The sequence below is a fragment of the Protopterus annectens genome, chromosome 8.part0 (assembly GCF_019279795.1).
Source record: "Protopterus annectens isolate FY-2018-M chromosome 8.part0, PAN1.0, whole genome shotgun sequence".
NCBI lineage: Eukaryota > Metazoa > Chordata > Ceratodontiformes > Protopteridae > Protopterus > Protopterus annectens.
The window spans coordinates 787,402,047-787,429,516 of NC_056741.1; the positions used below are offsets into that span (position 1 = coordinate 787,402,047).

The following is a 27,470-nucleotide window of genomic DNA, read 5'->3' on the forward strand; positions in this document are numbered from 1 at the left end:
GGACTTCTTTGAGAAAAACACTGGTAGTTGCCCCATGCCTGGCAGAGTGGGGTTTAATATGCCCAGTAAATCTTTTCCATAGTGTGAATAACAGAACCTAAATCAGTTAGCTATCCATTTTGAAACTGTTTGTTTGGAGATACGCTTGGCCTGTTCACCCTCTGCAAAAGCCAGCAGTAATTGCTCTGCTCTATTATGGGTTTTTGTCCTGTATAGATAGTGCCTGATCTCACTTGTACACATCCTAAGGAGTGGAGGACTTGCTCTGTTCTGTGGATTTGGGAAGAAGACTGGTAAATGGATAGCTTGGTTTAAAATAAGTTCTCATACCACCTTAGGCATAAAGGATGGGTTTGTTCTGAGGGTGTCCCTATCCCTGTGGAAGACTATGAATAGTTCTTTACATACAAGAGCTTGTACCAGAAACTCTTATAACTGATGTAACAGCTATAAGGAAAGTGGTCTTCCAGGTGAGCATTTTTAGAAAGACAGTGGCAGAAGGTTCAAAAAAGGGGGGCAAGGTTAGTTTCTCTAACACAATTCAGATACCATGCCAGAATACAGTTACTTCTGGGTGGTCTCAATAACCCCTTTTAGAAAGTTTCATGTGTGAAAAGATAAGTGGGATACTGTGCAGGCAAGCTGATATGGCAGATGCATGCATATTAAAGCTGGAACAGGAAAGTCCTTGCCTAAAGAGGCCCAAGAGTTACTACAAGATTGAGCTAATTCCGGACTGAGAAGGGTTAGTATTTCTGCTGTGACACCAGGAGGAAAATATTTTCATTTTGTCAGCTATGTTTTACTGGTACTGGGCTTCCTCACTTCCCTTACAATGGAAAGCAAATCTTTGAGACAGAATGCTTTCCTTGGTGTCAAAATCCAATCCCCTAGGCTGTTAACCTGAGGATGGCTAGGTGGGGGGTTGCAAGACCGATCCCTTGGCTTGGCTGAGATCTACTTCCTTTAGTACAGTGTGGAATTTCCCCTCACTAGGTGTCAGCTGGGAGTACCAGTGTTGTCTCGGCCAGAAGGGGGCCACTAGAATCATGCTGGGTTTTCCCCTCCAATTTTTGTCAGCACCCTGGGGATCAGGGGTAAGGGTGGGAATGCATAAGGAAACCAGTTTGTCCACATGAAGGAGAATGAATCTATTTTCCAAGCTCCTGTTTCTGCAGTGTCCTGAAGCTGAACTTCTGTAGTTTGTTGCTGTGAGAAATGAATAGGATCTACTGGAGGACATCACCCCCTGTATGGTTAGGTCCAGGAAGAGCTCTCTCTTCAGCATCCATTCATTGGGGGTCTAGAAAGTCCTGCTTAGAGAACCTGCTAATGTTTTGTTCTGACCTGGAATAGAAGAAGCTATGAGGGTTGGCATTATTTTTTGAGCCAGCATCTAAATTTTTCTGGAAAGGGAGAACAGGGGGCAAGACAGAGTTCCCCTTTTCTTGTTTATGTACCACATCACTGTAGTGTTGTCTGTCCAGATCTTCAGGGTCCCTGGGCTTAAATTATGTTAAAAAGCTTTTATGGCCAGGTAGACTGCTAGTAGCTCCTTCTGATTTATATGCAACTTTATCGGCTTAGGGGATCCAATACTTTGCACTTTCAAGGAACCTAAGTGGTACCCCCAAAGCTATGTCTGAGCAGTCTGTGCTATGTTCTTGTCTGCTTCTGGTAAAGAAAAATTCTCCCCAGGTTATTCTATTTGGTGTTCTTCCATCACAGGCATTCCTTTTACAAGCATGGAATGAGAGGCAGTAGGGTTTCCAAGGGTTGGGAATGGATGTTCCCCAAGCATTTTTCATGAGCCAATGAAGTTTCCTCAAGTGTAACACTGCAAACAGAATCATGAAAATATAGGCTGTCATGCACCTCAGTACCCTTGGGAATTTTCTTGCAGTGATGAGTTTGGAAGCAGACTTGTCAGAATGCATGGCAAGGAAATAATCTCGTCTCAGAAGGAAAGCCTTCTGCTGAAACAAAGCTATCAGATTTGCCAGAAAGGACTCTTGTTTGAGGTAGAGTTTGAGATTTGAAGAATTTAGGTGAGCCCTACTTTTTGAAAGCAGTCTATGCTGATCTGCAAGGCATCTAAGGTATCTGATGTGTATCCTCCCTGAATGAGACAGTTGTCCGAGTAGGAGGTAAATAAGAACCTCCAGATTTCTGCAATGTGCTATCAGACATGCTACAGATTTTGTGAAAACTCTGGCAGCAGTAGATAGCCCAGATGGAAAAGCACAGAACTGAAAGAGTACATTTCCTACTCTGTGTGATTGTTCTGGTTGCCATCTCCTGGAATGTATGGGCCTTTTGTTACAGGAAGACCTCCTCTTGTCTTGGTTTAGAAGGGTAATTCCCACTCTTGTGGGAGGAGAGGCTGGATTCTGCCCTTCTGAGCTGGGAATTTTTGGTCACAGGCTTATTGTGCCTGCTTATTTGAACTGTTTCAGAAATTGCTGCTGCTTGCTGCTGTAGCATAGACCAGATTCAGGCCTGCTGAATCTAGCTTTGTTTGTATAACTTGAGCACTGATCCAGGTCATCTTTTTTGGAGAAGGTTCCCTTGCACCTTAGTAAGCAGGGGTGTGCAGTTATAACTTGCCTGATTGAAGACTGCTGGAACAGGGCTCAGTTTTGAGCTTTTTTTCTGGTTAATTGGGTGGCTTGTCTAAAGCAGTTTGTTTTCTATTGTGTATATATATATATATATATATATATATATATATATATATATATATATATATATATATATATAAATTGCACTTTATTCATCTGCTTTTACTGTATTTGTGTTTCTTCCTACTTTATTACTAGGGGAATTGACTACAACTCTGATATGGGATATATAACAATAAGTATCCTTTTCTGTGCATTTAAAGTGTTTGAGTGTATCTGCTTTATTTTCTAAATATATATATATATATATATATATATATATATATATATATATACATACTTGTTTCCCACCTTTCTAAGCTAAGCTAGTATAGTCCAGTTTTCAGGTTAGTGCTGAATTCAGGGCCGTGTTACAAATCTCTGTTTGCTCATACCTTACTTGGATAGAAGGAAGTTCTCTGTTCACCTGTGAGAGAGGGGAGCTTTGAGCAGCCTATCTATCCCTGGAGGAGTGGTTTCAGCCCAGAAATTAGTATTTTGTTGGGCATTTTGGGCTAATTTCTCTCTCTTTCATTTCCCTGCTATAAATACCATATTTGCCTGGTTTTGCGCGCCGGGTAGCTAGGGTAAAACTATTCCCGGCTCCACAAAGTCTCCTCTTCAATTTTTCCTTTGGAACTAGACAAACTTTCAACTTAAGCACTCAAGCTATTTATTTCTCAGCCCGGCACTTGCTCAAAACCTATAGCAAGCACTTATAAACCCTAACACTAGACCCTCCTGTACTGTACAGAAGGACAAGGCTCTCTATTCGACCTTACCAGCCATCCAGTAAAGCAGTTCACTGTACCTATCCAGGCATGTCTAAAAGGCAATTTCAGGTGTACTCTCTAATCCAACTGGTGAATCAGGGCATTTTGAGGCAATGTTACAACTGCCTCATGTACACAGACAACCCCCCCTCCTTCTACCACAAAACACTAATACATGCGAGAGATGCAATTATACAGACAAACTGGAGGCCAAGCTCTCTCAACCCAAGATTGGATCAGACAGTCAAGAGGAGAAGGGAAATACTTGCATCACACCACCAGTCTCACACAGACCCATTAAAGCAGCACCGGCAAAAAACACGGGTCTATTTTGCAACATCGAACGCTTAAAACCGCGAATGATGTTACATCGACACATTTTCAGCGAAAGCTGAAAATGTCAAATCCAAAGAACAGCAATTTCTTTCCTAGGGAAATTAATCGCTGTTCCAACCCCCAAAAAAAAAAACACATTACACACTTCCAAACACATACCTAATCCTAATTATACCCCCCAAAAACCAGTAAACAACTAAATACACATATGCACATAACCCAAACATACATTTAACAAAAAAAAAAAAAAAAAAAACAGTAAACATTTTAAACCATATGCACGTACCTTAACCCGCACCCTAACCCTAAGGTCAGTAACTCTCGCACATTTACATAAACATCTCCAAACACATACACACTTAACTTAACCCTAACTCTACCCCCCCCAAAAAGTACAGTTGTGTACACTTACCATAAATGTAGATGTTCGAGTGTATTCACTGTTGCAGTCATTACATTTGGGTAATCCTGCTGGCAGGTTGCCCTCAGTCGGCCTAAATTCCAAAGTCCTGGGTCCTGCGTCGGCTGCTGTCGCCCCTTCCCTGACGCCATTTTCTTTAGTTTTTCTTGCCTCAGATGTCAGGTGCCCCCTAAAAGGGTAACCAAAATTTATTTATATATAAAAAATACATGCACCAATATAAGCTTTATCTTCCTCTACAAGCAAATACATCACATAGGTTCCATCAGAAGAAAGGGGGATGGCGGGTGGGTAACCTGGACTGCAACAGTGAATACACTCGAACATCTACATTTATGGCAAGTGTACACAACTGTACTTTGTTAGTGTTTCACTGTTGCAGTCATTACACTTGGGTAGAGTCCCAAAGCTATGGTTGGGAGGCTGGAACTAAACAGCATTAGGAGCGGCTATGAGGCCCTGCAGAACTGCAGTGGCAAAGCCTGCCCTGGATTTAGAGTAGAGTGGCAGATGATAGTGCATTGTGAAGGTGTGCACTGAACTCCAAGTAGCAGCCTCTAAAATGTCCTTGGTTGGTACCCCCCTGAGAAAGGCTGCTGAAGTGGCTGCAGCTCTGTTTGAATGTGGCCTAATACCCTTGGGCATTGGCTTGCCATGGTGCAAGTAGCAGAAACGAATAAAGTGGCCTATCCACTTTGAAATAGTCTGCTTTGAGATGGCCTTTTCTTGTGATCCTACAGCATATGCCACTACTAATTGCTCTGTCTTTCTGAAAACTTCAGTTCTGTCCGAGTAGAATCTAAGCTGTCTGTGTATGTCCAAAGAATGCAGAATTCTCTCCCCCTTGTTCTGTGGACTTGGATAAAAAGTTGGCAGATGAATAGTTTGGTTAAGAGCCACACTGGACACCACCTTAGGCATAAATGTTGGGTTTGTCCTCAGAGACCCTGTCTGGATAAAAAAAATGATAAAAGGTTCCACAGCCATGAGTGCCTGTAACTCTGAAACTCATCTTGCAGAACTTATTGCTAAGAGCAGGTCTGTTTTTCAAGATAAAAACTTTATATCAGCAGTAGCAGCTGGCTCAAAAGTAGGCAGGGTGAGTTTTTCCAAGACATAGTTGAGGTCCCATGCAGCCATTGGTGATCTCCTTGGAGGCCTTAAATTTTTGGCTCCTCTAAGGTACTGCTTTAATAAGGGATGAGAAAAGATTGGTGGCTCTGTATTATAATGAGCCGAAATAGCAGAGGCATGAATTTTAATAGATGAAAAAGCTAGGCCTTTGTCCAGCATCTCAGTTAAGTATTGCAAAATCTGAGGAATATTTGGCACAGCTGTATCAGTTCCTTGTGCCTGGTTCCAAGCACAGAATCTCTTCTATTTTCCAGCGTAAGATTTTCTAGTACTAGGCCTTCTGGCTTCCAAAATGACAACCATCACAGCTTTACTGAGAGGTGTGTTATCCGCCATGCTGCCAGGTTTAAAGTCCTGAGTTGGCTGCGCAGGATCTGATTGTTTTGCTGGGACAGTAGATGAGGTATTTGAGGTAAGGTCCAAGCTGAGCATTGAGACAAGTTCCTTAGTATTGGATACCAGTACTGGCGGGGCCAGTCTGGGGCAATTAGTATCATCTTTGGCTTCTCCTGTCTGACCTTTAGGAGTACCTTGGGGAGGAGAGGCAGTGGGGGAAAGGCATATACTGATAGGGCATCCACTTTCCATGCTTGTCTGTGATAAATCCTTGTGCAGAATGTTTTTAGTTGGTAGTTGTGAGGGGAAGCAAATAGATCTATGTCCAGGCATCCCCATTTCCTTGTTATCATGCTGAAGACTTGTGGATCCAGCTGCCACTCATAGGGATCCATGAGGTTTCTGCTTAGTTCGTCTGCCAGAGTATTTTTCCTTCCTGGCAGGAATTGTGCCTGCAGATGTACTTGGTAAGTCAATGCTGTGTCCCACAACGTCATGGCTAGTCTGCAAAGGGGGTAAGAATGTGTGCCCCCCTGCTTGTTTATATACCACATGACCGTGGTGTTGTCTGTAGTTGTCCCGGATGAAGTAGGTCCTTGAAGGCTGTCAGGGCATTTTGAACAGTTAGCATCTCTTTTTGATTGATATGTAGATGCATTTGGTTTGAGGTCCATGTTCCCTGAATGCATCTTCCTGCCATGTGGGCCCCCCAGGCATAATCTGATGCATCCGTTGTTGGTGTCTGCCTGGCTGGGGGTAATGTGAATGGCTGTCCCTTGTTTTGGTGACAAGCCTTTGCCCACCATCGAAACTCCTGTTGCAGGCAGGGAATGAGAGTAATCATAGTTTCTAGGCTGTGGCAATGTTGAGTCCAAACACTTTTTACGTACCATTGAAGTTTCCTCATATGTAGTCTTGCATATGGAATTAGTAGGATGCAGGATGCCATGAAGCCCAAAGCCTGCAGAACTTTTCTTGCAGATAACTGGGCCTTTGTTGCCAACATTTTGAAATAGGTAGTCCAGTTGCCTTTGTTTGTCTGGCGTGAGATAAGCCATATGGGCAGTTGTATTTAAGCTTGCACCCAGGAATATTATATCTTGAGAGGGTACTAGTTTTGATTTCTTTCCTTTGACTGTGTACCCTAGACATGTTAGAAGTATTTTCACAAACGCCAGATGCTGTAGAAGAATGTCCTTATTCTCTGCTTCAATTAGACAGTCGTCCAAGTAAGGATATATTTGTATTCCTCTGTCTGCAAAATTCAATTACTGGTGCCAAGCACTTTGTAAAGACCCTGGGCGTAGTAGATAAGCCAAAGGGCAGTGCAGAGAATTGGTAATGCATTGAGCCAGCCTTGAATCTGAGGCATCTTCTGCATATTTGTCTGATTGGGACATGCAGGTATGCCTCTTTTAGGTCTAAAGTCACAAGCCAAGCGTTCTTGCCCAGCATGGGCAGAAGGTGCTGCAAAGTCAACATCTTGAATTTTGGTATACCCAAGAATGTGTTCAGAATAGATAGGTCCAGTATTGGCCTCCAGGCCTCATCCTTTCTGGGTACCAAGAAAGTACAGTTTTGTACCTACCATAAATGTAGATGTTAGAGTGGTTATACTGCTGCAGTCATCAGACTTGGGTTATCCTGTCGTCAGGCGGTCCCGCAGTCGGGCGAATCCCAAATTCCTGGTCCGGCGTCGGTTGTCGTCGCCTCTTCCCTGACGTCAGTGTGACAGGGGTATAAAAGAGACAGCCAACGCCATTTTCTTCAGTTTTTCTTGCCCCAGATGTCAGGTACCCCAAACTAGGAAGGCAATACAATAGCTATGCAACAATGCCTTAGTAGATAAGCAATAGTACTAGCTGTTAGCAAATACACCATATAGACATGCATCCAATAGATTGATGTACATGAAGTTGTAACTAACACCCTGGTATGTAGAGGAGATGGAGGGAGGGTAACCTGGACTGCAGCAGTATAACCACTCGAACATCTACATTTATGGTAGGTACAAAACTGTACTATGTTCATCGTGCTATACTGCTGCAGTCATCACACTTGGGTAGAATCCCAAAGCTATGGAAGGGTGGCTGGTACTAAACTGGGTTAGGTGATGCTAGGATGCCCTGCAGAACTGCAGTGGTAAAACCAGCTCTGGTTTTTGAGTATAATGGAAGGTGGTAGTGCTTGGTAAAGGTGTGCACTGAACTCCAAGTAGCTGCCTCCAGAATGTCTTTGGTTGGAACCCCTCTGAGAAATGCTGCTGAGGTTGCAGTAGCCCTGGTAGAATGGGATCTAATATTGACAGGCACTGCCTTCCCATGGTGCGAGTAGCAAAAGCGGATACAATGTGATATCCATTTGGAGATGGTCTGTTTTGAAATAGCCTTTCCTTGTGAACCTGCAGCATATGATACAAAGAGTTGGTCAGTTTTTCTGAAGATCTTTGTCTTATCTAAATAGTAACGTAGCTGTCTGTGAATGTCCAAAGAGGGAAGGAGCCTTTCTCCTTTATTCTGTGGGTTAGGATAAAAGGTGGGTAAATGAATGGTCTGATTCAAAGCCACACTGGATACTACCTTGGGCATGAAGGTAGGGCTAGTTCGTAAAGAGACTCTGTCCTGATGGAAAATGATGAAAGGTTCCACTGCCATAAGTGCCTGTAGTTCTGAGACTCTGCGTGCTGAGGTAATTGCCAGTAACAAGGCTGTTTTCCAAGACAAGTATTGTAGTTCTGCTGAGAATGCTGGTTCGAAAGGAGGTAGTGTTAACTTTTCTAAAATGAAGTTCAGGTCCCAAGTTGGTGTTGGAGGTTTTCTGGGGGGTCTTATATTCTTAGCCCCTCTGAGAAACTGCCTAAGTAAAGGGTGTGAGAAAATTGGGGGATCCGTATTATATTGAGCTGAAATGGCTGAAGCATGGATCTTAATGGAGGAGAAGGAAAGGCCTTTGTCTAGCATCTCAGTTAGGTATTGCGGTATGTGAGGAATGTTTGGTATCCAAGGATTTTGACCTTTAGCCTGGTGCCATGCACAAAATCTTTTCCATTTGTCTGAGTAAGTCTTCCTGGTGCTGGGCCTCCTGGCCTCCATAATTAACATTCAGGACGTCCTTTGAGAGAAGTGTTGATTGATAATTTAAGGAATTCTCCATGCAGCTAAATTTAAAGTTCTGAGCTGGCTGTGACGGGTTTGATAGTTTTTCTGAATCAACAGCAGTGGGAATTGATGCAAGATCCATGGAGGGCTGTGAGTCAAGTTCCTTAGTAATGGGTACCAGTGCTGGCGTGGCCAGTCCGGAGCAATGAGGATTATTTGTGACCTCTCTGATCTGACCTTCAATAATACCTTGGTCAATAGAGGTAGTGGAGGGAAGGCATAGACTGTCAGTGTTGTCCAACTGAATGATAAAGCGTCCACTTTCCAGGCTAGGGAGTGATAAGTCCTTGTGCAGAATTTTTGTAATTGGCAATTGTTTGGGGAGGCAAATAGATCTATGTCTGGACATCCCCATCTTTGAGTTATCATTGAAAATACTTGTGGGTGTAGTCTCCACTCGTGAGGGTCTGCCATATTTCTGCTTAATTCGTCTGCCAATATGTTTTCCTTTCCTGGCAGGAATTGTGCTTGTAGTTGTACTTGGTAGGTCAATGCTGTGTTCCATAAGGTCATAGCTTGTCTGCATAAAGGGTACAAGTGTGTTCCTCCCTGTTTGTTTATATACCACATAACTGTGGTGTTGTCTTGTCCTTATTAGAAGTTGTCCTGGATGCAAGAGGTCCTTGAAGGCTGTCCATGCATTTTGCACAGCTAGCATCTCCTTTTGGTTGATGTGAAGATGCATTTGTTTTGCAGACCATTTGCCCTGTATGCACTGTCCTGCCATGTGTGCTTCCCAGGCATAGTCCTTAGAATCTGTTGTCATGGTTTGGTTTGCTAGAGGGTAAGACGAAAGGAAGACCCTTGTTTGTTTGACATGCTTGAGCCCACCATAGGAACTCTTTTGGAAGGCAGGGAATGATAGGTATATTTGTTTTTTAGGCATAGGGGCCTGTGGGGGGGTGGGTGGCTCCGGTTTTCTAACTTTCAAGGGGGCTTTGAGCTTAGCATAAGGCTTAGCAGAGACGGTTGTCGGTTTGAAAACACCTTCCGAGACCGAAGGCCTATCCAAAATTTCCGGATCACCGTCGGGGCTGGCGTCTGAGGAGTGAGGTGGAACCGGATCTTGAGGCCCAACTGCTTCGGTTTGGGATGCAGTCAGAAATTCTGAATCAGCGGTAGTCAGGGGCTGCAAAGGCGCCTCGCTGAAAACCTGAGAACTGGCGTCAGGCCTTGCTGAGGCCTCAGTATCTGGTCTTGGCCTTGGCTGCCGGTCCTTATCTTTGCATTTTTTAATCATTGCTGATGTCGGTTGCTCCGACGGCATGCTATAGTTAAATTTTCTGCCAAAATAATGCTGGCCGAATTCTGCCCGACACTTAATTGTACGTTTGTTGAACCTAGCACAAAACCAACAACCAGAGATGTCGTGGTCTGGGCCCCAAGGAATACAATAAGAATGAAAATCCTTATGAGGTATTTGCTTCCCACAAGAAATACAATTATTAACTTTGTCTGACATCGGTCTGAGGCAAGAAAAGTTTCCCCAATGGGGTACTTAGCTTTAGAGAAGACTTCGGGCTGAAACTCTATTCGAAAATTTCAGGAGCTGGCCGACCGGCACTTGCGAACTGCTTCTGCTTCGGGCACCGCGCGGCAAGAAAGACTGAAGAAAATGGCGTCGGCTGTCTCTCTTATACCCCTGTCGCACTGACATCAGGGAAGAGGTGACGACAACAGACGCCGGCCCAGGACTTTGGGATTCGGCCGACTGCGGGACCGCCTGACGACAGGATAACCCAAGTGTGATGACTGTAGCAGTACAGCACGATGAACATCAGTCTAAAGTAAAATCCTTGTCTCTGCTCTTGCTCTGGTACTTGTTGAATGGCCCCCATGTCCATGAGGGATGAGACTTGTTTTTGTGCCTCTGCCCATTGATTTTTTTGGCAGATCTGGCCAGCCGTTTGCCTTTGGCAGGGTATGGAAATGGAACTTGTAGCCTTGTGACACAGTATTTAGAACCCACTTGTCCTGGGTTATGCTGTGCCAATTTTGAGAAAAAAGTGCTAATTTTTCCCCCTAAGGGTGCTGCCAGGAGATAAGTGCTTGGTGCAGGCAGGGGGAAGACATTGTGACTGTTTCCTGTATGGTTGTGATTTGTCTTCTCCAACTTTGGAGGTAAAAGCATCCCATTGCTTTGACCTGTATGAACCTTGCGCCTGGGATCTGCCTCTAGGGCGTCTGGATCTGCCCCTTTGAGGTCTGTCTGACACAGGAAAGGACCAATTCTTTGTTGGCCAGTGTATACTAAACCTAGGTGCCTGTACTTGTAAATAAATCTTTGACAGTTTGCATAGATTTAGCTTTGTCCTCCATTTTCTTTAACACCTCTTCTGCCTTAACACCAAACAAAGTATCATGCTGTAAAGGTGCATCTAATAATTTAACTTTGACATGACCAGGCAGATTTTGTTCCTTTAACCAAGCATGCCTCCTAATTACAGAACCCGTACCTGCGGCCCTGCAGGAGGCCTCCAAAGAATCAGAACCACATTGCACAGTATGCTTTCCAACCTGTTCAGCTGCATGCAATAAATCCTGCATTTCCTTGTTTTGTGCACATTCAGAGTTTAACAACATTTTCTGTTTAAGCAATGCCATGACATGTTGCAGATATTTGAGCATATGAAACTGACAGTTTAAGGCCCTTATAGCCAAGGTAGCAGATGTGTATACACGGTTTCCCTATCTATCCAGTGCCCTAGAATCTCTGTCAGAGGGGATAGGTTTTTTTTGCAGCGGAAGCCTCAACTCCTTTGGGACCCTGTGAAATAGTTTCTGGGTCTGCAGCAGGGTTTTTAAAAAGGAATTTATGAGAGTCAGGAACCCTGTAATATGTCAGGCTTAACAGGAGCTGGAGAGTAAGGAGTCAGGGGTAAAACTAGACTTCAAAAATACATCTATAATGTCCAACACAGGTGGAATGGCTAGTGGCCTGTGTTGAGGTAGTAAAAGGAAATCCCTGAGCCTCTTTTTAGATTCTGAAAAATCTTGGCTCTCCCAGTGGAAATGCTCCCTCATGGTATGCAATGTTTCCCCAAAAGAATAGTCCTCTGGAGGAGAAGCTGAAGGTATAGATTCTTCAGCATCAGAATCCTCATAGGGGGGAAGAGGATATTCCTGATCAGAAGAGGAATCAGAAGAAATGGAAACCTGATCTGAAGATTCATAGTCAGTCTCTTGCCTAGGCCTCTTATCAGGAGGGGGATGGTAACCCCTGATCCAGGTAATCAAGTCTTTGGCCATTTTGAGCATCTGTTTTTTGGGCACAGAGGCCTGACCACGTGGCTCTTGAGTTTGTTTCTTTGCTTTAGAAGGTGCTTTAGTCGTTGCCTTTGAAGCTGAAATCGGTTTAATGTAAAGATGTTTAGGTCTGAATACACCCTCAGAAGCCGGTGCCTGGCTCAGCGGCTCGGACCCATCTGAAGGAATAGTATCCGAGGCTCCAATACCTTGAGTTTCCAAGCAGTATGTCCGACTCCACGTAGGAGTCGGTAGTGGCCTGCGACTCTAAAGTAGCGGGCGTCAGGGGCTGCGAAAGCACCTCACTGAGAACCGGCGACTGGCTTAGGAGAAGCTTTGTCGTCAGTTTTGGGCCTCAGTTGTCTCTCTCTCTCCTTTTCTTTGCGTTTTTTGTGAACTCCGGCAGTCGGATGGCTATCCGATGGCATTTCTGGATAATTAAACCGGCGTCCAAAATAGTTTAAAGCAAAATTATACAGACGCTTGATAGTGCGTTGGTTAAATCTAGCACAAAACCGACAACCAGAAACGTTGTGATCAGGGCCTAGGCAAGGAATACAGTAAGAATGAAAATCCTTATGAGGTATTTGCTTTCCACAAGAAATACAATTATTTACTTTTTCTGACATCGGACTGGAGCAAGAAAAAAGTTTCCCCAACGGGATACTTAGCTTTATTGAAGACTTTGGATTTGAAACTCGAAAACGAAAATCTCATGAGTCGACCGACCGGCACTTGCGAACTGCTTTTGCTTCGGGCACCGTGCGGCAAGAAAGACTGAAGAAAATGGCGTCAGACGCATCTTTTATACCACTGACGACCTGACGTCAGGGAAGGGGTGACAGTAGCCGACGCAGGACCCAGGACTTTGGAATTCAGGCCGACTGAGGGCAACCTACCAGCAGGATTACCCAAATGTAATGACTGCAACAGTGAAACACGAATAAATCAAAAGTAAACAAGTGAAAACGCATACACGCGTAACTCAACCATACATTTAACATAAAATATAAAACATTAAACACTTTCATACATATGCACTTACCTTAGCCTGCACCCTAACCCTAAGGTCAGTAAGTGTTGCACAATCACACTCGGGAACTATACCAGACAAGGGACCACACTACACTTCAGAACACGGCAAAACAACAAAGCGGTCAAGCGACTTCTTTGCCAGGGAAAAATTTCACTGAACAGCCGCTTCGCTGTTTTGCCTGTTCGCTCTACATGTGTCGACGAAAACACATTCGACATAATGCGTTTTTGTTGTACTCATAGGAACCCAAAAAACACACAAATACATGAAAACATACTCGAATGCTCTAAATAAAAATCTGCAAAACCAACAGAGACCTCCAAAGCAAACATCCAAGCAACCTCCACCCCCCCCCCCCAACACAAACCATGAAACACATACTTCACAAAACCAGTGTGCCATGCAATCACAGCCCTTAAGGCAGAATAACATACCCAACATACTAGTAATAGGTGACTCTATAGTCAGGCACACTGATGTCCCACTCACTAGGCTGAATAAGGAGAAGGTTACTGTTGGCTTCCTGTCAGGTGCCAGGATCCGCCACATAACACAAGCACTCAGGTCACTCCAGAGCAAGTACAAATATGACTCTGTCATTGTCCATGTTGGTGTGAATGACCTGAGCCGTACCTCCCTGGACTACATGAAAAGAGACATGGAAGAGCTCTCTGATCACGCAGCCCAGGCAGATATGACCCTGAGTAGCATCCTGCCCTCACCAAGAATGATACCAAGGTATAAAGAAAAAATTCTCGATTTCAACAATTGGCTAAGTTTCTGGTGTCATTCAAAGGGGATCCAGTGTCTGTCCACCTGGGATGACATACTCGACAAGCCACGCTGCTTCGCTAGAGACGGCTTGCACCTGTCACCCTTAGGCTTTCGAATACTGGCCAAGGCTCTTGCCACCCCCATAGTGCCTTTTTTAGGCAAGGCTCAAAAGACAAACCCACCACTGTAAATAGCAGAAGTAACAAAAAACTGTCTAAACCTTAAAATGCACACACTCGAAGCACTCCTCAGTATGGAGAAAATCTATATATGCAGTAACAGAAACCTCGTTTAGGGCTCCAGAGAGCACCCCAACACTACCAGGCTACAACTCATACCATATATTTCGGCCACAGAACCCAAACCTAAATACAAAAGGCAGGGGCGTATCCATATTCATCAAGGATGCCCACACCTCCAGGTTAGTGGCACAGCACGATGCTTCAGAGATCATTCATGTGCAACTAACAATGGGCAATACTGCAATTCAAATTGTAGCTTGCTACAGATCATCCACCATGTCCCAGGACCCCCTTCCACATTTCTGGAAACACTGGGGAACAAAGGTCTTACCAAACACCCTAATATTGGGTGATTTCAATTATCCAAACATTAACTGGGGGAACTACTCAAGTACTAACTCCCTTGCCCAACATTTCCTAGAATTTATAAACTCAAATGCCCTGGTTTAACTGGTCCCACCCAAAGGTGACAACATATTGGACCTGGTCATCACCAACATGGGCAACCAGTGTTCCACACCAGAGGTAAACCCCTTGCTGGTTAGATCTGACCATAAACAAATCACTTTGGATATCCACATTCCGCCCCCACCCCTGGACAAGAAAACCACCGTGAAAAACTTTTCAAAAGCAAACTTCACGTTACCCAAGACCAAGCTGGAAAGTTTCAAAGCCCCCCATGCTGAAGGATAACGCTGTCCAAGCTGCAAAATCCTTTACTAATGCATTCTACGGGCACCTACAAGGATGCATGGATCATGCCATCCCAAGCAAAACTAAGACTCACTCCTCCAAGAAAAGGAAACCAGTCTGGAGGACTCCTGTCATAAACAAGTTATACACTAGAAGGAGGAAATTAGTACAGAAAAGAGTAAAATCCCAAGAAGGGAAGACATCCCTGATCAGTATCAGCAAGAAACTACGATCCCTCATAAAATCATCCGAGGCGAGCTTTGAAAGAAAAATTGCCAAGGATTCCAAAGATAACCACAAAGCATTCTTTAGCTATGTCAAGAATCTAAGTGGCAATGCTCAGATCTGCTTGGAGTTAGAGCAGAATGGCACAAAATACACTGAACAGACCAATATCGCCAACACTCTGGCAGATAGGTTCAAACTTCACCCCCCCCTCTCACCCCCAAAAGGGCCCATAACCATACCAGAAGAATGTAGAGTCCCTGAAATCGCAAACACTCAGGTTAAAACAGTCCTCTCCAAAGCCAAAAACACAGCATCAATGGGACCTGATGGTGTCCCAGGCTGCGTCCTGAATGAGCTCAAAGACGAGCTAACCCCTCACCTAAACACACTGTTCAAACTCAGCCTCTCCACAGGCTACGTACCCATAGAGTGGTGCACAGCAATGGCTATTCCGCTCCACAAAGTGGGAGCCACAACAGACCCCGGGGAACTATCACCCTATAAGACTGACTAGCTTGGTCTGCAAGGCTATGGACAGCATCATGGAACTCATTAACAGAGACATTGGGAACCTCCAAACACTGGACCCTACTCAGTTCGGCTTTAAGGGCAGGTCATGCCTCCTAAACCTGGTGGACTTCTTTGAAACCGTTACCAAGGCTATAGACGAGGGAAAGGTGGTACACAGCCTACCTAGACCTTGCCAAGGCCTTCGACACCATTCCCCATTCTGGTATTATAGACAAGCTCACCAGCCTGAACATAAACCCCTACATCACAAGATGGGTTGCCAACTGGCTCATGGACAGAACCCACATGGTGAGAGTTGCGGGAGCTCGGTCCAACTCTAAACTGATCACAAATGGCATTCCCCAGGGCTCAGTCCTAGGACCCCTCCTGTTCGGCATATACTTCTCAGATGTACAGGCAAGCACAGGAGGACTATGGCTGACCATGTTCGCAGACTACTGCAAACTAGGGGCTCTCCGGCTGACACAAACATCCTCCAAAAGGGTCTCACTAAGACGGACACCTGGTGTCAAAATCATGACCTCAAGCTAAATGCCAAAGTACATAGTCATCCCCTTTGGAAAAAACAAAGTACCAACAAACTACCACATAGGTGATAGTCCCCTAAATATGGAAGATGTAATAAGGGATCTGGGGACCCAAGTAGATAGTAATCTCACCTTTGATAATCACATTGTCAAAGTGGTTAGAAAATCCTTCTACGTGGCCCACCTAATCACAAAAGGGCATCCAGATCCAAAGAGGTCAATGTGCCCCTCTACTCATCATACCCATTATAGAGTACAACGCCCCATTTGGGATGTACCTTACAAGACACCTGCAACAGCTGGAAAGACCACAGAAGTACCTCACCAAGAGGCTCACTGGCCTCAAACAGATGCCCTATGCAGCTTGACTGAAGAAACTACAGCTGTACTCAGTTGCTTACCACCTACTCAGAGGTGATCTCTGCCTGACATGCAAGGCCATGTCCAGCCTAGAATTGATGGACATGTTCCACCTAAAGAAAACCTTATCCCCTTGAGCCACACGCTATAGGGATCTAAACCTCACCACAACAATAAATAGAACGTGCTGGAGGGATAGACTCCTGTCCCAGAGACTTCCCATGCTTTGGAACAAGATCCCAATCTACATTAGGCAGAGCTCCTCGCTAACACTCTTCAAAAGAAACCTTGATGAGTGGATGGGAAACAAAGCTTACCTCGGGGATCACTTCAGTGGCTCTGCTGGACAGAGGCACAGGGAACTAATCTAAGGGGGTGGCGAAAGCAAACACATTCTGGCTAGGTTATAAATGCCTTCAGGCAGATAAGCCTAGTACCTACCTATAAACTTATAAACCTTGATGTCAGAGACAGAAAAAATTCTCTCAGTTTTAATTTGCTTTCCCTTTTTATCCAGCTTCTCAAAAACGTGTTCAGCTAGAGGACCAAAAAGAAATTCCCTGTGCAATGCAGCATCGAGTTCAGCCTTAACCTGATCTGACAGGGGATGGGTCTTGAACCACGCATGTCTGCAGATGACAAAACCTATGTCAGCTGTACTGGAAGAAGCATCTAAGGCATCAAACCACATTTGTAGGGAGTACCTGGAGACTTGTAAAGCTTCTCTGGCTGTTCTCTGGCTGTCTCCTCGATTTCCTTAGATAAGGTTCTATTCTGCAATACAGTCTACTTAACTAGAATGTCGTCCTGGAGAGATTCAAGGTACTTTATCATACGGAAATGCCAATTCAGTGCTCTCAATGCTAGCGCGGCAGAGGTATAAGCTTTCTTCCCAAATCTGCCCAATACTTTACTTTCCCTGTCATTAGGTAGGGCATGTCTTGTTGGTTCATTAGGTACACCTGCTGTGGATTCAGTGGAGACTACAGAAGGGTCAACCTTTGGTTTTTGTAAAAGGTGCTTATGAGATTCAAGCACTTTGCAAAACCTGTCTGGCTTCCTAGAAGTAGGATGTAGAGAATTAGGGTGTAAAACAATGCCTTCAATGACATCATCCAATACAACATTTACAGAACCAATAGCCAGTGGTCTGGGTGAAGGCAAGCTTAGCAGTTCCCTGTAGTGGGTCTAAGCCTGTGAGAATTTACTTTCCAAACTGAACTTTATGTTATGCAAGGTATCCCAGAAGGAATGATTCTTTGGGGGAGGGGTCATCTGCGCAAGTTTGTGGTGGCAAGTAGCCAGAGTAAGACTATTCCTCCTCATCCTCAGAGCTGGAGCAATCTTTCTGTCCTGAAATGCTACCTCCGTGCTCCTTTTAAAAGGGGAGGCCTCAATAGTGGAGGAAGGGCTTTCTAGATTTCATAAAGGCCACAAACTTTTGTGTTATTTTAAGGGGGGTCCTGGGCTTTTGTCTAAGAAGTGGTGGACACGGGCATTGGAAATAAAAACTAGTGCTTTGCTTCGGTTTAGCTGTCTGTTTTAAAGGGGTGACCTGAGGATGCGGTTGTTATCTTCAGTAGTCAAAAAAGACATTCTACCTCGAGACCCACAGTACAGCTGTCAGAAGCTGAGACCTGCTAAGCAACCTCAGACCCGAACAACAAGTGTATCCTGGTAGTATTCACCAGAGTTCATGGTGGCCTCCCAAGCAGTCATGCCAGAGGGTTTAGGACTAGCAGCTGCCAGACCAGGGGGCTGCAAGGCACACCACCCTGGGTCAACAAAGGTTCCTAGAATTCATAAACTCAAATGCTATACAGTTTTGTACCTACCATAAATGTAGATGTCCGAACTGGATAGCATCTGCAGTCATAACAAGTGGGTTGTCCTGTCGTCAGGCAGCCCTTCAGTCGGCCGGATTCCAAAGTCCGGGTCCGGCTTCGGCTGATGTCGCACTCCACCCGACATCATCTCTGTTGGTCTTCGGGTATAAAGGCATCAGCCGACGCCATTTTCCTCAGTGTTTCTTGCCCCAGATGCCAGTAGCCCTCTTGCAGGCTAAAATTTGGATAGATGCCAATGTTTCGCAATAGATAGAGGTAAACACAACAATAAGCATGTATGTACATATACACAAACAAATACACCATAAAAGACTCCCCCCCCAACAGCTAGCTATTAGAAGGGTAAACACCCTAGGAGTACCACAGAGGGGAAGGAGGGAGGGTAATCCTGACTGCAGATGCTATCCAGTTCGGACATCTACATTTATGGTAGGTACAAAACTGTACTATGTCCTTCATGGATGCATCTGCAGTCATAACAAGTGGGTAGAATACCATAGCCAACTAGGGGAGGAGGATAAAAGTAGATTATGGTGTGTTTAGGATCCCTTGCAGTACAGCAGTGGCAAACCCTGCTCGGGATCTGGAATATAGAGGCAAATTATAATGTTTGGCAAATGTATGCACGGAGGTCCAAGTAGCCGCCTCAATAATGTCTTTGGTTGCCACTCCTCGTAAGAAGGCTGTGGTAGTGGCTGTTGCCCTTGTAGAATGAGGTCTTATGTTCTGTGGAATTGGTTTTCCATGGAAGGAGTAACAGAATCGTATGCAATTTCCTATCCATTTGGAGATTGTCTGTTTGGAAATAGCTTTTCCTTCCCTTCCTGTTGCATAGGCTACAAAAAGTTGGTCAGTCTTTCTGCTATTTTTGTTCTGTCCAAGTAGTAGCGTAGCTGTCTATGTACATCCAAGGTATGCAGTATTCTTTCCCTCTGTTTTGTGGGTTGGGAAAGAAGGTAGGTAGGTGGATTGCCTGGTTTAAAGACACTCTGGATACCACCTTAGGCATAAATGTAGGATTAGTCCTCATGGACACTATCTTGGTGGAAGATTAGGAAGGGTTGCACTGCCATTAAGGCCTGTAGTTCTGAAACCCTCCTTGCTGAAGTAATTGCCAGTAGGAAAGCAGTTTTCCATGACAGGTGTTGTAGGTCTGCTGTTGCTGCTGGTTCAAAGGGTGCTAGTGTCAACTTTTCTAGCACAAAGTTTAAATCCCAAGCTGGTAATGGTGGTTTCCTTGGAGGTTTTACATTCTTGATTCCTCTGAGGAATTGCCTGAGCAAAGGGTGCGAAAAACAGGTGTATCAAAGCTGTATTCTGCTGAAATAGCTGATGCATGTATCTTGATGGAGGAGTAGGACAGGCCTGAATGAAGAAGTTCGGCCAGATACTCCAGAATGTTAGGCATATCTATGTTTGACACATCTTTTCCTCTTTCCGTACTCCAGATGACAAACCTTTTCCATTTTCCAGCATAGTTCCTTCTTGTTGAAGGTCTGCGTGCTTCAAGAATAATGTCTTTAACTCTTTGGGAAAGTTCTGGAATAGCTGCTGTTATGTGATGTTCCATGCAGTCAGTTGCAAGGTTTTTGGGTTTGGATGTATGATGCTGTAGTTGTTCTGCGTTAACATCAAAGGCATCAGGGGAACTGCCCACATATTGTTCCGAGACATGCTCCTCAGTAGTGGGTACCAGTGTTGTCTTGGCCAATTTGGAGCTATCAGGATAATCCTTGGACGTTCTTCCTTGATTTTCAGTAGTACCTTGTGTATCAAAGGAAGAGGCGGGAATGCATATGCTGTTAGGCCTTTCCAGTTGAAAGAGAGCGAATCCACTTTCCATGCTAATGGGTGGAATGTCCTTGTGCAGAATTTTTTGAGCTGGTGATTGAGAGGTGATGCGAATAGGTCTATCTGTGGCATTCCCCATTTCTTTGAGATGGTCTTGAAGATGTCCGGTGGAGCTTCCATTCGTGGGCATCCAAGTGGTTCTGCTTAATATGTCCGCTAGTGTATTGTCTTTCCCTGGTACAAATATTGCCTGTAACTGGATGTTGTAGCTGAGTGCCAGGGTCCACAGCTCCAAGGTCATTCTGCATAGGGGTATGAATGAGTGCCTCCCTGTTTGTTGATGTACCACATGACTGTGGTGTTGTCTGTCCTTATCATCAACTGGCCCTCTTTGAGAAATGGTTTGAACTTTTGGATTGCCAGTTTTACTGCCAGCATTTCCTTTAGGTTGATGTGCAGTTGAAGTTGATCCTGTGTCCACAATCCTTGCATGCATTTGTCCAGCATGTGGGCCCCCCATCCTAGGTCTGAAGCGTCTGTTGTGATGGTCTGGCTTGCTTGACATCTGCGAAAGGGTAGGCCTGGGTTTGACTGGCATGCCTGAGCCCACCATAGGAACTCCTGTTTTAAGCATGGAATTAGTGGGATTTCTGTTTCTAGACTGTGTCTGTGTTGGGATCATAAATTCTTTAGGTACCACTGTAGTTTTCTCATATGTAATCTGGCAAATGGAACCAAGATTATGCATGATGCCATGAAGCCCAAGGCCTGCAGTACTTTTCTTGCTGTTAACTTGTTCAGTTTTGTTAGTGCCAAGAAGTATAGAGGAGTTCTTTTGTTTTCTGTAGTCAGGAATGCCATTTGTTTTACGGTGTCCAATTCCGCGCCCAAGAATGTCCTTGTTTGGGATGGTATCAGCCTTGACTTTTGTAAATTGACTGTGTATCCCAGTGCTTGTAGCAAGTAAATGACCCTTTGTAAATCTGTTGTCAGCTTGCTTTTGTTGTCCCCTTGTAGCAGGCAGTCGTCCAGGTATGGGTAAATTTGAATTCCTGAAGTCTGCAATGGCGATTACTGATGCCAGGCATTTTGTGAATACTCTGGGCAGTAGATAAGCCAAAAGGCAATGCTGAGAATTGATAGTGCTCTGATCCTGCAAGAAATCTGAGGTATCTTCTGCAGATTGGTCGAATGGGGACGTGCAGGTATGCCTCCTTGAGATCTAGAGTTACCAGCCAAGACTCCTTGCCCAGCATGGGAAGAAGTTGCTGTAGGGTCAGCATTTTGAATTTTGGGACAATGATGTATGTATTTAAGGTGGACAGGTCGAGAATTGGTCTCCAACTTTTTTCCCTTTCTTGGAACTAGGAATAGTCTGGAGTAGAACCCCTTTCCTTGCTCTGCTGTTGGCACTCTTTCCACAGCTCTCATGTTTGCTAACTCCATTATCTGGCATAGAGCCTCTGTTTTTTGATTTGGAGGTAGATTTGGCATTCCTCTTTTGACTGGAAAAGTGTGGAAGTGAAACCGGTAACCTTGATCTATGGTTTGTAAAATCCACTTGTCCTTTGTTATGTAGTGCCAGTTCTTTGAAAATAAGGTTAACTTTCCGCCTAGAGGAGCTGCTATTTGTTCCCTGGTAGGCGGATTTAGGGTTAAGTCACTGTGGTTGTGTTGATGTAGTGGCAGTGGCTGTGTCTGTGCCTCTGTTGTTACCTTGCCACTGTCTTCCTCTGTAGGCACCTCCTCTAGATTGGTTTCTGCCTCTGGAACGCCTATTCCTGCCCCTTTGAAATTTTGTGGAGTCAGGAAAGGACCAATTTTTTGCAGGCCAGTTCCTGCTAAACCTTGGGGTTGAACCTGCAAGAAATCTTTAACAGTTTGAACAGATTTTGCCTTTTCTTCCATTTTCTTCATAACCTGCTGGGCAGATGTACCAAACAAACTTGTCTTGTCCATAGGAGCATCTAGCAACTTAGCTTTAACATGATCCGTAAAGCTTGTTCCTTTAGCCATGCATGCCTTCTTATCACTGTGCCTGTCATGGCTGATCTAAATGAAGCCTCCAGTGCATCATAGCCACATTTTAAGGAATGGTTGCTAACCTGTTGTATGTTATTTACCATCTCTAATACATATTTCTTATCAAGAGATTCATCAGTGGTTAGTTTTTAGTTAACTGATCCAGCATAAACTCTTGGTATTGTATCATGTGAAACTGACAGTTTAAAGCTCTAGCTGAGAGAGTAGCTGAAGTGTAGACCTTTTACCCCATCTGTCTAATGACCTTGCTTCCCTTTCAGAAGGAATAGGGTTTTAGCTATGGTCGGCTACTGCCTTGGGGCCCTGGGATATAGTTTCTGGGTCTGCAAGTGGAGCCTTGTAAAGGTGGTGATGAGTATCTGGCACCCTGTAAAATCTGTCTGGTTTGGCAGGGGCTGGGGTAAAGAATCTGGAGCGGAGCAAACATCATTGAAAGCATCATCCACCACAGAGAGAACAGGGGTATAGCTAAGGGCCTGTGCTGTGGGAGGTGCAGAAAAGTCCTAAGTCTTTTCTGGAGTCTGAAAAATCCTGTTGCTGCCATTGGAACTGTTCTCGCATGGCATGCAAGGTTTCCCCAAAGGAGAATTCTTCTGGTGGGGAAGCAGCTGGGATGGATTCTTCAGCATCAGAATCTTCAAAATTGGAGAAGGGAGCCTCTGGCTGGTCAGTTATGTCTGATTCATCAGCAGAATCATCAGAGGACACTGGCTCGGGGCTCTGCCCTAGGTCTCTTCTCTGGGGCTGAGAGGCCCTGTCTGGGTGAGATTGAGATCCTCTAATTAAAGAAATTAAATCTTCTGCCAAAGTAAGCATTTGAGAACTAGAAGAGGGCCTGGATGTGGGTGGTTTAACAGGCACTGTTTTAGTAGTCTTGGCTGCTTTAGCCCTGGCGAAGGCCTTAATGGACATGGCTGCTGGAGGCCTAGCAGCACCACGTGCTGGGGTAGAAACATCCAAGGGGATGGTGTCTGATAAGTCAACCACCGTAGTGGGTAAAATTTGTGAAGTCGTTTCAAGAGTTGTAGCAGGGGCCTCAGTTGTAGGAATAGGTTCAGCTGTACTTTGTTCAGTTTTCTCGGTTTCGGCCGAAACCGAGACACTCGAGGTTTGCTTGACCGTGGTTTCGGCCGAAACCGCAGACCGCGAGTGTCGGTCTTTATCTTTGCGTTTTTTGCTAGATTGGGTAGTCGGAGGATCCGACGGCATAATGTACGCAAAATCAGAACCGAAAAACTGTTCTGCAAACTCCGACCGACGCCTAAGCGTTCGTCGGTTGAAAGAAGCACAGGCCGAACAGGCTGCTACGTCGTGGGCTGGGCCTAAACAAGGCAGACAGTAAGAGTGGAAATCTTTATGAGGTATTTGTTTCCCACAGTTTAAACAATTGTTAACTTTTTCTGACATCGGCTGAGGCAAGAAAGAGTCCCCAACGGGTACTTAGCTTTAGAAGTCTTCAAGTAGTATTCGGTAGAAGTAATCTCTGGATCCGACCGACCGGCACTTGCGAACAGCTTCTGCTTCGGGCGCCACGCGGCAAGAAAGACTGAGGAAAATGGCGTCGGCTGATGCCTTTATACCCGAAGACCAACAGAGATGACGTCGGGTGGAGTGCGACATCAGCCGAAGCCGGACCCGGACTTTGGAATCCGGCCGACTGAAGGGCTGCCTGACGACAGGACAACCCACTTGTTATAACTGCAGATGCATCCATGAAGGACATCAACTTGTTACCACTCCCACAAGAGGGGAAAACATACTGGACCTGATCATCACCAACATGGGGACTCTATGCTCCAGTCCAGAAGTGTATCCCTCACTGGTAAGATCAGACCATAAACTAATCTCACTGGATATTCACATCCCGACCCCACCCCCTGCCCAGAAAACCACAGTGAAAAACTTCTCTAAAGCAAATTTCACACTCCTCAAAGCCGAGGTGGAATCCTTCAAAGCCCCCGAGCCTGTGGAAAATACGGCCAGACCGCAGAATCCTTTATAAACGCATTCTATGAACACCTTCAGGAATGCATGGATCATGCAATCCCAAATAAAACAAAGACCCAATCCTCCAAAGGCAGACGTCCTGTCTGGTGGACCCCAGCCGTAAACAAACTACACAATAGAAGGAGGAAGCTACTACATGATAGAGCAAAATCCCAAAAAGGGAAGGCACCTCTGATCAGTATTAGCAAAAAACTATGGGCACTCATAAAATCATCGAAGGCCAGCTTCGAGAGAAAATTTGCACAGGACACTATGGATAATCACAAGGCTTTCTTTAGTTATGTTAGGAACCTGGGTGGGAATTCCCAGATATGCTCAGAATTAGTCCAAAATGACAAAAAATACATCAAACCCACAGACATTGCCAATATCCTAGCTGACAGGTTCAGCGCAAACTTCTCCCCCCTCCCCACCAGAAGGGAAAATATCTATCCCAGCAGAGTGCTGCCCCCCTGACATCTCAGATGCTCAGGTAAGAGCCGCCCTCTCCAAAGCAAAAAACACAGCATCAATGGGACCAGACGGTGTCCCGGGCTGCATCCTACATTAACTCCAAGAAGAGCTAAACCCAAACATAAAACTACTGTTCAATCTCAGCCTTACTACAGGATATGTACCCAAAGAGTGGCGTACAGCAACAGTGGTCCCTCTCCACAAAGGTGGTGCCTCAACGGATCCTGGAAACTATCGCCCCATAAGCCTGACTAGCTTGGTCTGCAAAGCAATGGAAAGGATCATCATGGACCTCATAAATAAAGATATTGGGGACCTACAGACACTGGATCCTACCCAGTTTGGCTTTAAGGGCAGATCCTGCCTCTTAAACCTGGTCGATTTCTTTGAAACAGTCACCAAGGCCATTGACAAGGGGAAGGTGGTCCACACAGCCTACCTGGACCTCGCAAAAGCCTTCGATACAATACCCCACTCGGGCATTATAGATAAGCTCACCAGCTTAAATATAAACCTCTATGTCACTAGACGGGTTGCAAACTGGCTCAAGGACAGAACCGACATGGTTAGAATTGCTGGAGCCATGTCAGACTCCAAACCAGTTACAAGTGGCATCCCACAAGGCTCAGTCCTGGGACCTCTCTTGTTCGGTATATATTTCTCGGAGGTACAGGCCAACACGGAAGGACTGTGGCTGACCAAGTTCGCAGATGACTGCAAACTGGGCGCCATAATCGACTCTCCAGCCGACACAAGCATCCTCCAAAAGGGCCTCATAGAAACAGACAACTGGTAACAGAGCCATTGCCTCAAGCTAAACGCCAAAAAGTGTATAGTCATCCCCTTTGGCAAAAACAAGTGCCCACAAATTACCACATAAGTGGTAATCCATTAAGTACAGAAGAAGTAATTAGGGACCTGGGGAACCAAGTTGATAGCAATCTCTCATTTGACAACCACGTGGCCAAAGTGGTTAGAAAAACATTTTATATAGCCCACCTAATCATGAAGGGATTCACATCTAGATCAGGGGAGGTCATCATGCCTCTTTACTCATCCCTCATCAGGCCCATAATTGAGTATAATGCCCCTTTTGGGATGTACCTTACCAGACACCTGCAGCAACTGGAAAGACCCCAAAAGTACCTCACCAAGAGGATCAAAGGGCTCAAACAGATGCCATATGCTGCCCGGTTAAAGAAACTCCAGCTCTACTCAGTGGCATACCGCCTGCTCAGAGGCAATCTGTGCCTGACGTATAAAGCCATGTCCAACAAGGAATTAATGGACATGCTGCACCTCAGAAAATCCAAATCCCATAGAGCTATGTGCTTGAGAGACTTGAACCTCAGCACTGAAAATAAATAGGACATGCTGGAGGGACAGATTCATAACCCAGAGGCTCCCTTCACTCTGGAATAAAATCCCAGTCCAGGTTAGGCAGAGTCCCTCATTGACTCTCTTCAAGCGGAATCTTGATGAGTGGATGGGAGATCATAGGTTTACCACGGGTATCACTTCTGTGTCACTGTTAGACAGAGGCACAGTATACTAACCTCGAAAAAGGGTATAGCAAAATTAATTTAAAATGGGTGGCGAAAGCCAAACACACTCTGGCTAGGCTTATAAATGCCCTAGGGCAGATAGCCTAGTATGAACCTATGACACTGGAATTTGTGGCGGCTCTGCACTAGCAATGGATTGTGATGCCAGTGGGGAAGTCGAAGAGGTCACTTCCACATGGGTGGATGGTTTACTACCAAAATGTAAAAATTCAAATGGTCTAACGTTCATTTGATCGACATATATGGTTGACACATGAATATTAAGTAATTCATATGGTCGACAAAAGTGCATTCAAATTACCTGTCGACATTATGCTGGCAACAGGCAAGGCTTTACCCTTGTCAGCACTGTTGTGTGATCTCGGAGTTGTAATATACAAGTAGCAGGGGGTGGGGGGGGGTGCAGGGGTGCCCCCCTGAAAAAACACTAGTGTTAGTTTGCAGATGTTTGTCGACCATTTAAACTTTGACATTTTTATTTTCAGTATTTTGAACATTCGATGTAATGACTTTGACGTTATGATCATCAACCATATGAATTTCAACATTTTAATAGTAAACCTGGGTGGATAGTACCTTGGACCATGTTAAAGAGTTTTTGCACAACATTTTGCAGTCAGGAGAGTAACAGATGTGCTGAGGGCCCCAGGCAGAACAGCCAAAACAAGTGAAAATCCTTACGCAGGATTTGCTTCCTCACTTCAGAAAAGTCAACAATTTCTTGAACATTAAATTCTTACAGAAATTTCTCCAATGGGGGTATGCACTGGAACTGCATGGCTACAAAGAACTGAAGGATGCACTGTTTATACACGGACATCTAGATGGCAGTTTTCGGATGTTTGTGGGCTAGGAATGATATAAAGACTCTGGAAATCAGTGTGATAATGAACTTCTAGTAGCAGGAAGACCCAAGAATCAGTTGTGCAACATTGACTACAAAGAACATCCCACTATTTTACCTTCACCTGATGATCTTCCACCAATTCAAGCAGATAGGGGCTCAGTTTAACACCTCAAAGAAACGCTAGCACCTAAGGAATGCAGCTTCCTCTTACACTGCACTACAGTGCCTGAATTGAAAACTTAATCCAAGCACCTGGTGTGGGAAAGTACAGTTGTGTACACTTACCATAAATGTAGATGTTCGAGTGCATTCACTATTGCAGTCATTACATTTGGGTAATCTGCTTGCGGGTTGCTCTCAAGTTGGCCTGATTAACAAAGTCTTGGGTCCTGCATCGGTTGCTGTCCCTTCTTCCATGACGTCAGGGGTATAAAACATGCAGCCGATGCCATTACATCAGTT

At 44.9% G+C, this 27,470-nt stretch overlaps 1 protein-coding gene across 1 annotated transcript in view; it reads right to left on the reverse strand.

The window, feature by feature from the left end:
• The window catches only part of LOC122808346 (calcium-binding mitochondrial carrier protein SCaMC-1-like), a 771,574-nt gene that overhangs the window by 148,211 nt on the left and 595,893 nt on the right, over nt 1-27,470 (reverse strand). The gene's annotated exons all lie outside the window — the stretch shown is intronic.